At 36.0% G+C, this 14,808-nt stretch overlaps 1 protein-coding gene across 2 annotated transcripts in view; it reads right to left on the reverse strand.

The window, feature by feature from the left end:
• The window catches only part of SPATA17 (spermatogenesis associated 17), a 268,975-nt gene that overhangs the window by 61,656 nt on the left and 192,511 nt on the right, over nucleotides 1–14,808 (reverse strand). For both annotated transcript variants that reach the window (XR_009499172.1, XR_009499173.1), the window contains exon 11: nucleotides 5,201–5,281. The gene's annotated coding sequence lies outside the window, so the exon portion shown is untranslated. The remainder of the gene's footprint in view (nucleotides 1–5,200; nucleotides 5,282–14,808) is intronic.

A 14,808-nucleotide genomic window follows, 5' to 3' on the forward strand; every position in this document is an offset into this window, starting at 1 on the left:
AATATTTTCTCTGGTCCTTTCTCTCTCTCTTCTCCTTCTGGGACCCCTATAATGCGAATGTTGTTGCGTTTAATGTTGTCCCAGAGGTCTCTTAGGCTGTCTTCATTTCTTTTCATTCTTTTTTCTTTAGTCTGTTCCGCAGCAGTGAATTCCATCATTCTGTCTTCCAGGTCACTTATCCGTTCTTCTGCCTCAGTTATTCTGCTATTGATTCCTTCTAGTGTAGTTTTCATTTCAGTTATTGTATTGGTCATCTCTGTTTGTTTGTTCTTTAATTCTTCTAGGTCTTTGTTAATCATTTCTTGCATCTTCTCAATCTTTGCCTCCATTCTTATTCCAAGGTCCTGGATCATCTTCACTATCATTATTCTGAATTCTTTTTCTGGAAGGTTGCCTATCTCCACTTCATTTAGTTGTTTTTCTGGGGTTTTTTCTTGCTCCTTCATCTGGTACATAGCCCTCTGCCTTTTCATCTTCTCTATCTTTCTGTAACTGTGGTTTTTGGTCCACAGGCTGCAGGATTATAGTTTTTCTTGCTTCTGTTGTCTGCCCTCTGGTGGTTGAGGCTATCTAAGAGGCTTGATGGGAGGCTCTGGTGGTGGGTAGAGCTGACTGTTGCTGTGGCGGTCAGAGCTCAGTAAAACCTTAATCCACTTGACTGTTGATGGGTGGGGCTGGGTTCCCTCCCTGTTGCTGTGGCGGTCAGAGCTCAGTAAAACCTTAATCCACTTGACTGTTGATGGGTGGGGCTGGGTTCCCTCCCTGTTGGCTGTTTTGCCTGAGGCAACCCAACACTGGAGCCTACCCGTGCTCTTTGGTGGGGTTAATGGCAGACTCTGGGAGGGCTCACGCCAAGGAGAACTTCCCAGAACCTCTGCTGCCAGTGTCCTTATCCCCACAGTGAAACAGAGCCACCACTCGCCTCTGCAGGAGACCCCCCAACACCAGCAGGTAGGTCTGGTTCAGTCTCCCCCAGGCTCACTGCTCCTTCCCCTGGGTCCTGATGCACACATTACTTTGTGTGTGCCCTCCAAGAGTGGGGTCTCTGTTTCCCCCAGTCCCGTCAAAGTCCTGCAATCCAATTCCCACTAGGCTTCAAAGTCTGATTCTCTAGGAATTCCTCCTCCCGTTGCCTGACCCCCAGGTTGGGAAGCCTGACGTGGGGCTCAGAACCTTTACTCCAGTGGGTGGACTTCTGTGGTATAAGTGTTCGCCAGTCTGTGAGTCACCCACCCAGCAGTTATGGGGTTTGATTTTACTCTGATTGCGCCCCTCCTACCGTCTCACTGTGGCTTCTCCTCTGTCCTTGGACGTGGGGTATCCTCCTTGGTGAAGTCCAGGGTCTTCCTGTCAATGATTGTCCAGCAGCCAGTTGTGATTCTGGTGCTCTCGCAAGAGGGAGTGACAGCACGTCCTTCTACTCCGCCATCTTGGTTAATCTCTTCTTTAGGTATTTTTATAAAGAAATAGCACTCCTAAATGAAACCTGCTGTGAACTGAGAGCATATATTGCTGTCAAACAAGGATATTCTAGATTCTAGGTGTTAGACACAAGCTGTGAAATATATGGACCTGAATAAAAATGAATAGAACCTAATTAATCATTTCTTAAACTAATCCAAACAAAAGTTCTGACATAATGTTTACAGATACCACTCAGTCATTCACTTTTATTGCCTTGTTCTCTTAATAATCTAGCACTGAGGATCTTGCCAAATATGGGTATTTTGGTTCCAATGATCTGCTTAGAAACAGTTCTTTTTAATGGAATCTGCATCATCAAGGGCACAGTTGACATCCTATGTAACTCCTTAATTTAATTTGAAGGAAACACTGACATCAACCTTGGACCAGTACCCAAACTAGAGCATGTTCAAATTATTAAAGAGCTTTAATCCATTCCCCACCTCCATCTTCCCTGAACTTTATCATATTGAAACCAAACTCCCAAGGATGGCAAGTGGGTTTCAACTCACATTTCAATTCAAACGGAATAGTGGCTGCCTGGAGAGCCATGTGAAGGAGGATTCTGAGCTCAGATCAGTAGAAATGAAGATTGTAATTAGCAACATCTGCCTTGGAGAGGGAGTGGTAGTAACAACTAGAGGATGAAGTTCTGGAGCCTAAGGATGTTTAACAGAGAAAAGAAATCTCAGGTGAGTCATGGTCTCTTTTCCAAATGCTTGAAGGACAGCCATGTGAAAAAGAGACTCAAATCATTCTAAAGCACCAAATTAGTAGCAATAAGTGAAATCACAAACTCCATATAACAAAGAAATCTTAAATAATTTTAAAAGCCCAAAATGGAACATACTCTCTTGAGAGGGAGAGTTATTCCCAAGACTTAGGAATGCTCAAGCAGGGGTATGGATAGCTTAGAAAGAATTCCAGCAGGTCTGAGAAGTTAGAATAAATAATTTTTTAGGGAGTCCTTGCCAAAATGAAACGTATCAAAGGCATTGGTGCCATATAGTGGAAACCAGTTGGTTGACCTGAAAGGTTAGTTATATGCTCAGTTAATGTGCCATCAGCAATCAGGATCTTTGCCACAGAGTGAAGGTGATGGGGAGAAAATCACATAAGACAGAGATGAAAGTTGTGTAGTCAGAAGAAAAAAGCCTTCTTGATTATGCTGTGGACTTTCTGAAGTCTTTAATTCTCCCTCTAGCCCATCTTCAAACTGGCATGTGGGACGTACTGTAGATGGATGGCAATGCTCATCAGGAGAAGCACACACATATATCTTGCGGGTTGATTTTTTTATTTGCCAGCTCAAGAGGAGCAGGGAGATTTATTTGGAAGGATGGTAATGAAGGTGGGGAAGCTCTTGTTGGACTGCAGTTTCTGTTTCCAACATGTTATTCTCACTTTTTTCTCTTCTTAATGCTGAGTTGCTCTCTTTATTTCTGCTTATTTTTCTTTAAAGAGAGGATATTTTTGGTATAAGAAGCCAGTGACTTGAGAAAGGATGGTAGTAAAGATGTGGGACCATAGAATTTCTATGTGTAATTTTTGCTGAGATATTTCAAATGTTTTAATTACACTCCACTTTTTAAAATTATACATGCATACATTTATCTATACACAATTATACACCATTTGAAAATAAATTGATTTCTTTATCCCCAAATGAGATTTCATGTTCCTTTTCTTGCTGTCTTGTTTTTGCTCTGCCTTATAAGAATGAAATCATTCACTAACGATGGAAAAAAAAAAATCACTTTCTTCCTTCCTAACAGTGGCACAAGGAAATGGGCTTACTTGGCTAGACCCTAAAAAATACAGCAAAAGAGATCACCATCACCATCCTGATCTGAGCCGAGGAATGGAATTGGTCACTAAAAGGAAGACGTAGATTGATAAACTCTTGGCTTCCAGAATGCTGTTTCCTGCCAAGGAGACAAAGTCATGGCCTTTGGAGGACTGTTAGAAACCAGCACCGGGACCATCATTCTAATGCAGCAACTAAGAGCCTGAGCTGCAGACTCATACTAGACCTGAGTCCAATCCCAACTTAGAAAATGCTATTTTCTATATGACATTCATTTACTTACTTATCCTGTCTTAATTTCGTCATCTGAAAATGGAGATAATAAATCCTAGCCTCACATGACTTTGGAAATATTAATTAGAATAATTATGAGCACACCAGGCAAATAATGTTTAATTATAGAATATTATTGATTTTCAATGTAAATATTGAGTCAAAGGGCCATATGGATAAGTACATCCAAATGCATTTTGAATGCCAAAAATCAGTTGTAGCTGGTTGAAATTTTGTAGAACAAATTTCTGATTATATAGGTGATTGTTATTCACTTTCCGATTTACCCTTAAGTTTGACATCTCTCTGCCAAGGCTTGTCTTTTATTTTTCTTATTTCTGCAGTAGAATATTATCAAAATACAGGATCAGGAATTTTGGAATGTTACCCGTGTTTGTAAAGTTTCAGTTATGAAAACTAAAATGAAAATGTAATTACCTATAGGTTTTCACTTTATGAGATTACCCTGAACATTTTGTTTATGTATGAAATTTAAACCTTACTATTGTGGCACAAGAAGTCACATGTCAAAAGACAGGTATGTACCAAATTTTCTTTTACAGGCAGTTTGAAATCATGAATGCATATACCACTGAAAATAACTCTATATTATTTATTGTGGTTTGGTGTCCAGGGCAGTCCACAAAAAGCTATCCAACTCATATCCTACTTTCTCTAAAACAGGAATAACATTTTAGAAATAAAGGACCACATTTCATAGTATTTCTGTGCGAAAGAAAAATGAGTTTGGAGACTCAAAGTGGGGCAATAGAAATAGATCTTCCAGCTGCCTTACTCCCATTTTCATTCTAAACAAGTGGTGGCGACTTCTGAGGCCTTTAGTAGGGTGATAGCGGGAGAAGATTTAAGACAGGAAGCCACTTAGTGGGAGAGGAGGAAGATAGGGGTGACAGGAAAATATGGGCGTGGAAAGCCATAGCTGTATGTATTTGTTTCAAGCTGTCGCCCTTTTTTCTTTTCAGTTATCCTCAGAGAGTACTCTGGCAATAAAAATAATAATAATAACAATGATCATTTATTGAGAGCTTGCTGAATTAGAGGCATAGTCTTAAGCGATTTTTAACAAGCAGTCGGTCCTCTTAATAACCCAGAGAGGAAAGTATTACTATTCTAATTCTTATAGATGAGAAAACTGAGGCTTGGGGAGGTTAAGAAATGTTGCCAAGATCATGCACAGAGTTAAGTGACAGAGCCACCTGAAACTGCCATTAGAGTTACCCAAACTGCCAGCCAAAGGTAGAACCCAGCTCTGGTTGTGCTTTGGATGGTTTTCACAATGTTTTGACAATTGAAATTTCGGCCAACTCCTAAAAATAGAGAATTTCAGGGAAGTATTTCCAGCTTCCCTTAAAAAGTCGATAGTTTGAAGTCACTGGGTCGGCATTCTCACAGGCAACGTCAGGTGGATCCGAGGGCTAGCCATCATCCGCAGAGAGAACGGGTGCTCTCCAGGGTTTTGGTTTTTGTTTGTCCCCCATCCCCTTTCACCCTCACTGGGCTAATCGTAAACAGAGCAAAATGTACATACAGGAAGGTGCGCAGTTCACGAAAAATAAAGTTCATTGAAATTCTCACAAATGAAACATGAATGTATTCATAACCTAAATCAAGAAATAGAACATTACCAGCACCTACCTCTCCAGAAGACCCCTGTGTTCCCTCACAGTTACTATGACTTCATCCCAGATCACCAGATTCACTTTGTCTGTTTTTTACCTTAAACAAATGAACAGATTTATTTGTATGTATGTTGTATGTCTGGTGGGTTTTACTCAACATTATATTTATGAGATTCTTCTATGTTGTTGAGAGTAGCAGTAGCGTTAATTTTTATTATATTTTATTTTATGATTATACCTCAATTTATTTATCCTTTGTACTGTTCGTAGCCCTTTGGGTTGTTGCCAATTTTTTTGGCTGTTACAAACAGTGTTTTCATTGGTATCGTCTATCTATCTTTTAGTGAGTATATATATACACATCTCTCTCGGACGTACGTAGGAGAGGAATTACCGGGTCACAGGATAGACATATGTTAAGCTTTTGTAGCCACAGCCCAATAGTTTTCCAAAGATATTATAACAATTTATACTCCTACCAACTTACTGGCTGAGAGTTACAGTAGAGTCATATTTTTTTTCTTTTTTTAGAGTCATATTTTTTGATTACCATTCTTTTAAAATTTCACTATTATAATGAGTATGTACTGGCATTTCTTTGTGTTTTTTTAAAGCAGTTTCATTGGGCTATAGATAATGTCCCATAAAATTCACTCAGTTAACACGTACAATTCAATAGTTTTGGTATATTTACAGAGCTGTTCAACCATCACCGTAATGTAATTTTAGAATATTTAAAAAGAAAATTTATAAAGAAAGTTTCTCCCAAAAGAAACTCACACCCATTAGCAGTCAATCTCATCCCCCTTCCCACCCCTAGGCAACCACTAATATTTCTGTCTCTATACATTTGCCTATTCTGAACCTTTCATATAAACAGAACCATACAACGTGTGGTCTTTCGTGAATAGCTTATTTCACTTAGTATAATGTTTTTGAGGTTCATCCAAATTGTCACATGTATCAGTACATTATTCCTTTTTACTGCCAAACAATATTCCATTATATGGACACAGCACAATTTTTTTCTCCACTCATCAGTAGATGGACATTTGACTTGTTTCTAAACTTCAAGGCTGTACTGTGAACATTTTGTATATACCTGTTGGTGAACATGTGTACACATTTCTTTTAGATATATGTAGGAGAGGAATTGCTGGGTCACAAAATACTCATGTGGTAAGTTTCTAGTGGCTGTATACAAACAGTTTAACAAAGATATGGTATAAACTTATATTTCTACCAATTTACCCGATGAGAGTTACAGTTGTGTGATATTTTGGTATTGCCATTCTTTTATTTTTATTTTTTTATAAAATTATTTTTTTAAGAGAGCAGTTTTAGCAAAATTGAAAGGTACAGAGATTTCCCGTATGCTCCCTGACCTCACACATGCACAGCCTCTCATATTATCAACTTCCCCCACCAAAGTGGTACATTTGTTATAATTGATGAACCTACATTGACATATCATAATCAACCAAAGTCCACAGTTTACATTGGGGCTCACTCTTTGTTTTGTACATTGTATGGGTTTGAACAAATTTATAATGACATGTATTCATTATTATAATGTCACACAGAGTATTTTCACTGCCCTAAAAATTCTCTGTGCTCTGCCTTTTCATCCCTCCCTCTCAGCCCTATGTTTGGCAATCACTCATTTTTTTACTGTCTCCATAATTTTGCATTTTCCAGAATGTCAAATAGTTGGAATCATATGGTACATATCCTTTTGGCTTCTTTTATTGAGTAATATGTGTTTAAGGTTCTTCATTTTGTTTTCACAGCTTGATAGCTCATTTCTTTTTTTTAGCACTGAATAATTTTCCATTGTCTTGATGTACCACAGTTTATCTCTCTAATCACCTACTGAAGGGCAACTTGGTTGCTTCCAAGTTTTGGTAATTATGAATAAAGCTGTTATAAATATCCGTGTGTAAGGTTTTGTCTAGATATAAGTTTTCAGTTCCTCTGAGTAAATACTAAGGAGCACAGTTGCCGTATTATATGGTAAGAGTATGTTTTGTAAGAAACTGCAAAACTGTCTTTCAAAGTGACTGTACCACTTTGTATTCCCACCACCAATAAATGAGAATCCTTATTGCTCAACATCCTCACCAGCATTTGCTGTTGTCAGAGTTTTGAATTTTGGGCATTCTAATAGGTGTGTCGTGGTACCTCGTTGTTTTAATTTTTATTTCCCTGATGACATATGTGGTACATTTTTTATATGCTTATTTCATATGCTTCATATGTTTATTTGCCACCTGTATATCTTCTTTGGTGAAGTGTTTGTGAAGGTCTTTGACCCATTTTTATAATTAGTTTGTTTGTTGTCTTACTGTTGAGTTTAAAAGAGTTCTTTCTAACAGTTCTTTATCAGAAGTGTCTTTTGCAAATATTTTCTCTCAGTCTGTGGCTTGTCTTCTCATTCTCTTGACATTGTCTTTCACAGGGCAGAAGTTTTAAATTTTAATGAAGTCCAACTTATCAATTATTTTTTTCATGAATTGTGTCCTTGATATTGTATTTACAAAGTCATCAACATACAGAAGGTCATCTAGGTTTTCTCCTGTGTTATCTTCTAGGAGTTTTATAGTTTTACATTTAGGTCTGTGATCTGTTTTAAGTTAATTTTTATGAAAGGTGTAGGTTTGTGTCTAGATTCTTTTTTTTTTTTTGCATGTGGATGTCTAGTTGTTCCAACATCATTTGTTGAAAACACTATCTTTGTTCCATTGTGTTGCCTTTGTTCCTTTGTCAAAGATCAATTGATTATATTTATCTTGGTCTATTTCTGAGCTCCCTATTCTGTTACATTAATCTATCTTTTCACCAATACTGCACTGACTTGATTATTATATCTTTATAGTAAGTCTTGAAGTTGGGTAATATCAGTTCTCCAACTTTGTTTTTCTCCTTCAATATTGAGTTGGCTATTCTGAGTCTTCTGGCTCTGCCATATAAACTTTAGAATATGTTGATATCCACCAAATAACTTCCTGGGATTTTTTTGGTATTGAATTGAATCATAGCTCAAGTTGGGAAGAATTGACATTTGGACAATATTTTCTTCATACATGTGAACACAGAATATTGCTCCGCTTACTTTGATCTTTGATTTTATTCATAAGTTTTGTAATTTTCCTCACATAGATCATGTATACATTTTGTTAAATTCATACCTAAGTATTTCATTTTGTGGGGTGCTAAATGGAATTGTGTTTTTAAATTCAAATTCCACTTGGTCATCGGTGGTTTATAGGAAAGTGATCAACTTTTGAATATTAAGCTTGTATACTACAACCTTGCTGTAATTGCTTATTAGTTCCAGGATGTTTTGTGTTGCTGTTGATTGTTTGCATTTTCAATATAGATAACCATGTCATCTATGAATAAATACAGCTCTATTTCTTCCTTCCCAGTCTGTCTACTTTTTATTTCTTTTTTATTTTCTTATTGCATTAACTAGGACTTCCAGTACTGTGTTGAAAAGGAGTGAGCGGGGACATCCTTGTCTTGCTCCTGATTTTAATGGGAAAGCTTCTAGCTTCTGATCATTAAGTATGTTAGTGAAAGTTTTTTGTAGATATTCTTTATCAAGTTGAAGAATTTCTCCTCTAATTCTAGTCTACTGAGAGCTTTATCATAAATGGGTGTTCTGTTTTGTCAAATACTTTTTCTGAATCTAATGATATGATCGTGTGTTTTTTTTTTTTTTTTTTTTTTGGTCTGTTGATGTTATTATGCATTACATTAATTTGTTTTCAAATGTTGAACCAGCCTGGTATAACTGGGATAAATCCTACTTGGTGTGATGTATAATTCTTTCTATACATTTTTGGATTTGATTAGTTAATATTTTGTTGAGGATTTTGCATCTATGTTCATGAGAGATACTGGTTTGTAATTTTCTTTTCTTGAAATTTCTTTATTTGATTTTGCTGTTAGTGTAATGCTGGACTCAGAATAAGTTAGGAAGTATACCCTCTGCTTCTATCCCCTGGAAGAGGTTGTAGAGAATTGGTATAATTCCTCTCTTAAATATTTGATAGAATTCACCAGTGAACCCAAGTGGACCTTGTGTTTTCTCTTTTGGAAGTTATTTATTATTGATTCTATTTCTTTAAGGGATAGAGTTCTATTCAGATTATCTGTTTCTTCTTGTGTTAGTTTTGGCAAATTGTGTCATTTGAGGAACTGGTCTATTTCATTTAGGTTATCAAATGTGCAGGCACAGAGTTATTTATAATATTTTGTCATTGTTTTCAAATTGTAGAAATTATAGCATGTACTGCTGCCTTATTGCGTTTTTAATTTGCATTTTTAATTGAAGTATAATTGACTTATAATATTACATTAGTTTCAGGTGTACAACACAGTGATTTGATATTTTAATACATTATGAAATGATCACTACTGTAAGTCTAGTTACCATCTGTCACCCTACAAAGTTATTGCAGTATTATTGACTATATTCCCTATGCTGTATATATTCCCCCATGACATTTATTTTATAACTGGAAGTTTGTACCTCTTAATCCCCTTCATCTGTTTCACTATCCCCCACTCTCTTCTCCTCTGGCAATCACTAGTTTGTTCTCTGTATCTATGAGTCTGTTTCTGTTTTGTTTCATTTATTCGTTTTTTTTTTTAGATTTCACATATAAGTGTTGTCTTTTTGATGATACCAATTCTGATAGGTATGAGGTGATATCTCATTGTGGTTTTGATTTGCATTTCTCTGATGATTAGTGATGTTGAGCATCTTTTCATGTACCTGTTGGCCATCTGTATGTCTTCTTTGGAAAAAATGTCTATTCAGATCCTTTGCCCATTTTTTAATCAGATTGTTTTTTGCTATTGAGTTGTGTGAGTTCTTCATATATCTTGGATATAAACTCCTTATCTGATATATGATTTGCAAATATTTTCTCCCATTATCTTTTCATTTTGTTGATGGTTTTCTTTGCTGTGCAGAAACTTTTTTGCTGTAGTTCACCTATTTATTTTTGCTTTTGTTGCCTTTGCTTTCGGAGGCAGATCCAAAACTCATCATCGTACTGATGAAAAGAAGCTTACTACCTATGTTTTCTTCTAGAAGTTTTATGGCTTCTGGTCTACATTCAAGTCATTAGTCTATTTGAGTGAATTTTTGTGTACAATGTAAGATAGTAGTTTAGTTTCATTCTTTTGCATATGGTTGTCCAGTGGTCTCAACACAATTTATTGACGAGATTATCCTTTCTTCATTGTATATTCTTGCCTTTTTTTTTCATAAATTAATTGTTGAGCTTGGTTTGCAATTTTGGGGAGGATTTTGCATCTATGTTCATCAGTGATATTGACCTCTAATTTTCTTTCTTTGTGCTGTGTTTGTCTGGTTTTGGTATCAGGATAATACTGGCCTCATAAAATGAATTTGAAAGCATTCCTTCTTCAATTATTTGGAAGAGTTTGAGAAGGATAGGTATTAAATCTTCTTTGAATGGTTGGTAGAATTCATCAGTGAAGCTGTCTGGTCTTGGACTTTTGTTTAAGGGGACATTTTTTGTTACTGATTCACTCTCCTAACTAGTGTTCAGTCTATGGTTCAGTCTTGGACGATTGTACATTTCTAGGAATTTATTCATTTCTTCTAGGTTTCCCAATTTGTTGTCATTTTCATAGTAGTCTCTTATGATCTTTAGTATTTCTGTAGTATCAGCTATAAATTCTCTTTAATTTCTGATTTTATTTTTTGAGCTCTCTCTCTTTTTTCTTAAATATATATATATATATATCTGTTTATTTTAATTTGATAGCAAGTTAAGTTTGAAAACATTCTAAAACTCTACATTTTTCCTCACCCCCAACATTTTGTCTTCGGTGTGACATTTTGTACCATTTTTGTGTCTGTATCTCTTTAGTTATTGTTATAGTTATTTTTACTACTTTTGTCTCTTAACCTTCATATTAGCTTTATAATTGATTAGTCCACTACTTTTACTATATATTTACCTTTACCAGTGAGATTTTTACTTTCTTATGTTTTCTTGCTACTAATTAGTGCCCCTTTTTTCAGCTTAATGAAGTCTTTTAACACTTCTTGTAAGGCCGGTTTAGTGGTGGTGAACTCCTTTAATTTTTACTTGTCTGGAAAACTTTTAATCTCTCCTCCAATTCTGAATCATAGCCTTGGAAGTTTCTTGCTTTCAGCACTTTGAATATATCATGTCACTCTCTTCTGTCCTGCAAAGCTTCTGCAGAAAAATCTGTTGATGATCTTATGGGGGTTCCCTTGTACATAACAAGTTATTTTTCTCTTGCTGCTTTTAAGATTCTCTACTTTTAACTTCTGATATTTTGATTGTAATGTGTCTTGCTGTGGATCTCTTTGGGTTCACCTTATTTGAACTCTCTGGGCCTCCTGGATATGGATGTCTTTTCCTTGCAGGCAGGTTAGGGAAATTTTCAGCCCTTAACTCTTCAAATAAGTTTTCTGCCTCATTTTCTCTCTCTTCTCCTTCTAGGACCCCTATAATGTGAAAGTTGTTCCATTTGATGTTGTCCCATAGGTCTCTTATCTTCAATTTTTTAAATTCTTTTTTCTTTTTGCTGCTTTATGTTAGTTCCATTGCCCTGCCTTCTAGGTCACTGATTCTTTTTCTGTTTCATCTAGTCTGTTGTTGAATTCGTCTAGTATTTTTCAATTCAGTTATTGTGTTCTTTAGTCCTGTGACTTCCGTTTGGTATTTTCTTATCTTTTCTATCCCTTTGTTGAAGTTCTCTCTGTGTTCATTCAATCTTTCCCTGAGATTGGTTAGCATCTTTATGACCATTACTTTGAACTCTTTATCAAGTAGATAACTCATCTCCATTTCATTAAGGTTTTTCTCCCCCCTCCCTAGGTTTTATCTTGTTCTTTTGTTTTTCATTGCATATATTCATTGTTTATGAAACATGTAATGGCTCAAGATGCTCTTTCAAAAAATTTACTTTGGCTTCTGGACAACAGTTAATGGAAGTGCCAATCACCTTAACCTATTGTGTGATTAAGTTGAAGATAGATAGGTTTCCATCTTTGCGATGATGTTATGGACTAAATGTGTCTCCCACCCCCTTCAATTCATATGCTGAAGCCCTATCTCCCATCTCAAATGTGACTGTATTTAGAGAAAGAACCTTTAAGGAGGTAATTAAGTTTAAATGAGGTCTTAAAAATGGGGCCCTAAACCAATAGGACTGGTGTTCTTATAAGAAGAGGAAGAGATCAGGAAGTACATGCACAGAGGAAAGGCCATGTAAGGATACAGCAAGAAAGCAGTCATCTGCAAGCCAGGAAAAGATGCCTTACCAGAAACCAACCATGCTGGCACTTTGATCTTGAACTTCCTGCCTCCAGTACTGTGAGAAGATAAATTTCTGTTGTTGAAGCCACCCAATCTGTGGAATTCTCTTATGGCTACCTGAGCAAACTAATACAGATGATAATGTATTTTTTTGCCTACTCTTGCACTAGGATAGCACTTCCATGTTCCATCTGAAAATATATTTACCAAGAATCCTCATCCTTGGAAGAAACTGGATGTTGTTTTCTCACATAATCTGGAGACTATCAAAAGCTCTGCTTAGTGTCTCAGCTTTTAGAGTGCTTTTCACAAATCACAAATGCCTCAAGAAAAAAAGGTCTTGAATGTTGGATTCATTTCTTTTCACTCTTAATTCTCTTGGATCTTGATCATTCTCAAGCCCTGGCTTCCTACATAGACCTGAACTCCAATTTATATCTTTCTAGCCCCAGGAGACTGTACAAGGTCAACTTCACCTCTCAGTCTTTTAGCTGCCATTTTATGCTTGGTTTCTTGGTCCTGCGGTGTTTAAAAAATCAGAACTGCTCAAATAGGAGAAAGACAAATATTATATGACATCACTTATATGTGGGATCTAAAAAAATACAACAAATTAGTGAATATAACAAAAAAAGAGATAGATTCACAGATCTAGAAAACAAACTAATGGTTACCAATGGGGAGAGGGAAGAGGGGAGGGGCAGTATAGGGGCAGAGGATTAAGAGGTACAAACTACTATATATGAAATAAATATGCTACAAGGATATATTGTACAGCACAGGGAATAGAGTCAATATTTTATAATAACTATAAATGGAGTATAATCTTTAAAAGTTGTGAATTGCTAGGCTGTACAGCTGTAACTTATGTAATATTGTATACAAACAATACTTCAATAAAAAAATTGTTAACTCCCTTCTTTAAGTTCAATTCAAATCAAACTATTTTAATCTTCTTTTGCTATTTGTCCAGTTAAGATTTTTAAAAATTTCCTTTTGCATACATCTTGATCATTTCTGTTTCTATGCTTTTGCTTATGTAATTTTCTTTGCCTGATAACCCTCTTGTTCAAATTTTCAATTCAGTCAATTCAAGATCCTTATTACTATTAGGTCTTAACATTTGTCCCATCCAAGAAATTTTTCTTAACTATTCCCATCTCACTTTAATCCTATTTGCTTACCTTTTAGGCATGAAACAAACTTTAAAAAAAATTCTTATACTAAATAACTTTGTTTTGCTTTTAATTACTCTTCAGATTCTTCATGTCAACTGGACTTAACTCTTTAAGGGAAGTAATTTCATCTTCCATTTACTAAAATATTTCTCTGGTCACATTACTTTTAATACAGTAATGCTCAAAGATGAAAGATTCTGTATTGAATCCTTGTTGAGCAAAGAATGAGTAAACTATCCAGGTTCCAAAAATCACAAAATGATCTTGTTGTACATATTCCTTTCTCCTAGTCAGTGATGTTATTAATTTACAATATTAAGTATGAATGAAGGACTACTTTTTAAAAACTATTTTTTATGTTTCATTCAATTGGATTATTTTCACATGAAAAGAGGTATGAAAACTAATTTCTATTAGGTTTTTGGAATTAAGTATGAATGCCTTGAAAATACATTAAATAGCACAGACTAATTTCCAGCTGGAAAACACGTTGACTATGGAACACTTCAAGCCTACTAAATAATCATTATTAGGTATCCTCATAGGAGCTTGGGCTTTACTTGCAATTCGTATGGTCTTACAATTCCCCCTACAAGGCAACAAAGTAACTGTTCAGCTTAGCGTTAAACACACAGTGTATGCTTCCTCTCTATTTGAATCAGTGATTTATCCCTACCAGTATGTGCAATTTTGTCATTTCCTAAAATCAGGATTCCTTAATGTACTGACGTCACTTTGTGGCAAGGATTGTTTAATGCCACAGTGTGCAAATGAACTGCATCCCACATCACGAATAAGCAGCTGAGAACTATACATTGAACTCAATGTACTGATAAGTGGCTGTATCTGCTAGCACCGGCTGCAAGGTCATTTCCTCATTAAGAGGTTGAAGTATTTACAAGTGGAAGAGTGCTTAGCATTATCCTACTGTGCTCTGTGACGGAGCCTGCTGGGGACACTGAACCCCCAAAGGAGCAAGCAAAGTACAAACCACAGATCAAGTTGGGATTTCACTCCATTCTCAAAGGAAAAAGTTTGAGATTATAAAATGGGAGAACAGAAAAGTGTTTTGGCATTGCGGGCTCCTTCTAGGACGCATCAAAAATCAGTCA

Source organism: Balaenoptera ricei, chromosome 1 (genome assembly GCF_028023285.1).
Source record: "Balaenoptera ricei isolate mBalRic1 chromosome 1, mBalRic1.hap2, whole genome shotgun sequence".
Taxonomy (NCBI): domain Eukaryota; kingdom Metazoa; phylum Chordata; class Mammalia; order Artiodactyla; family Balaenopteridae; genus Balaenoptera; species Balaenoptera ricei.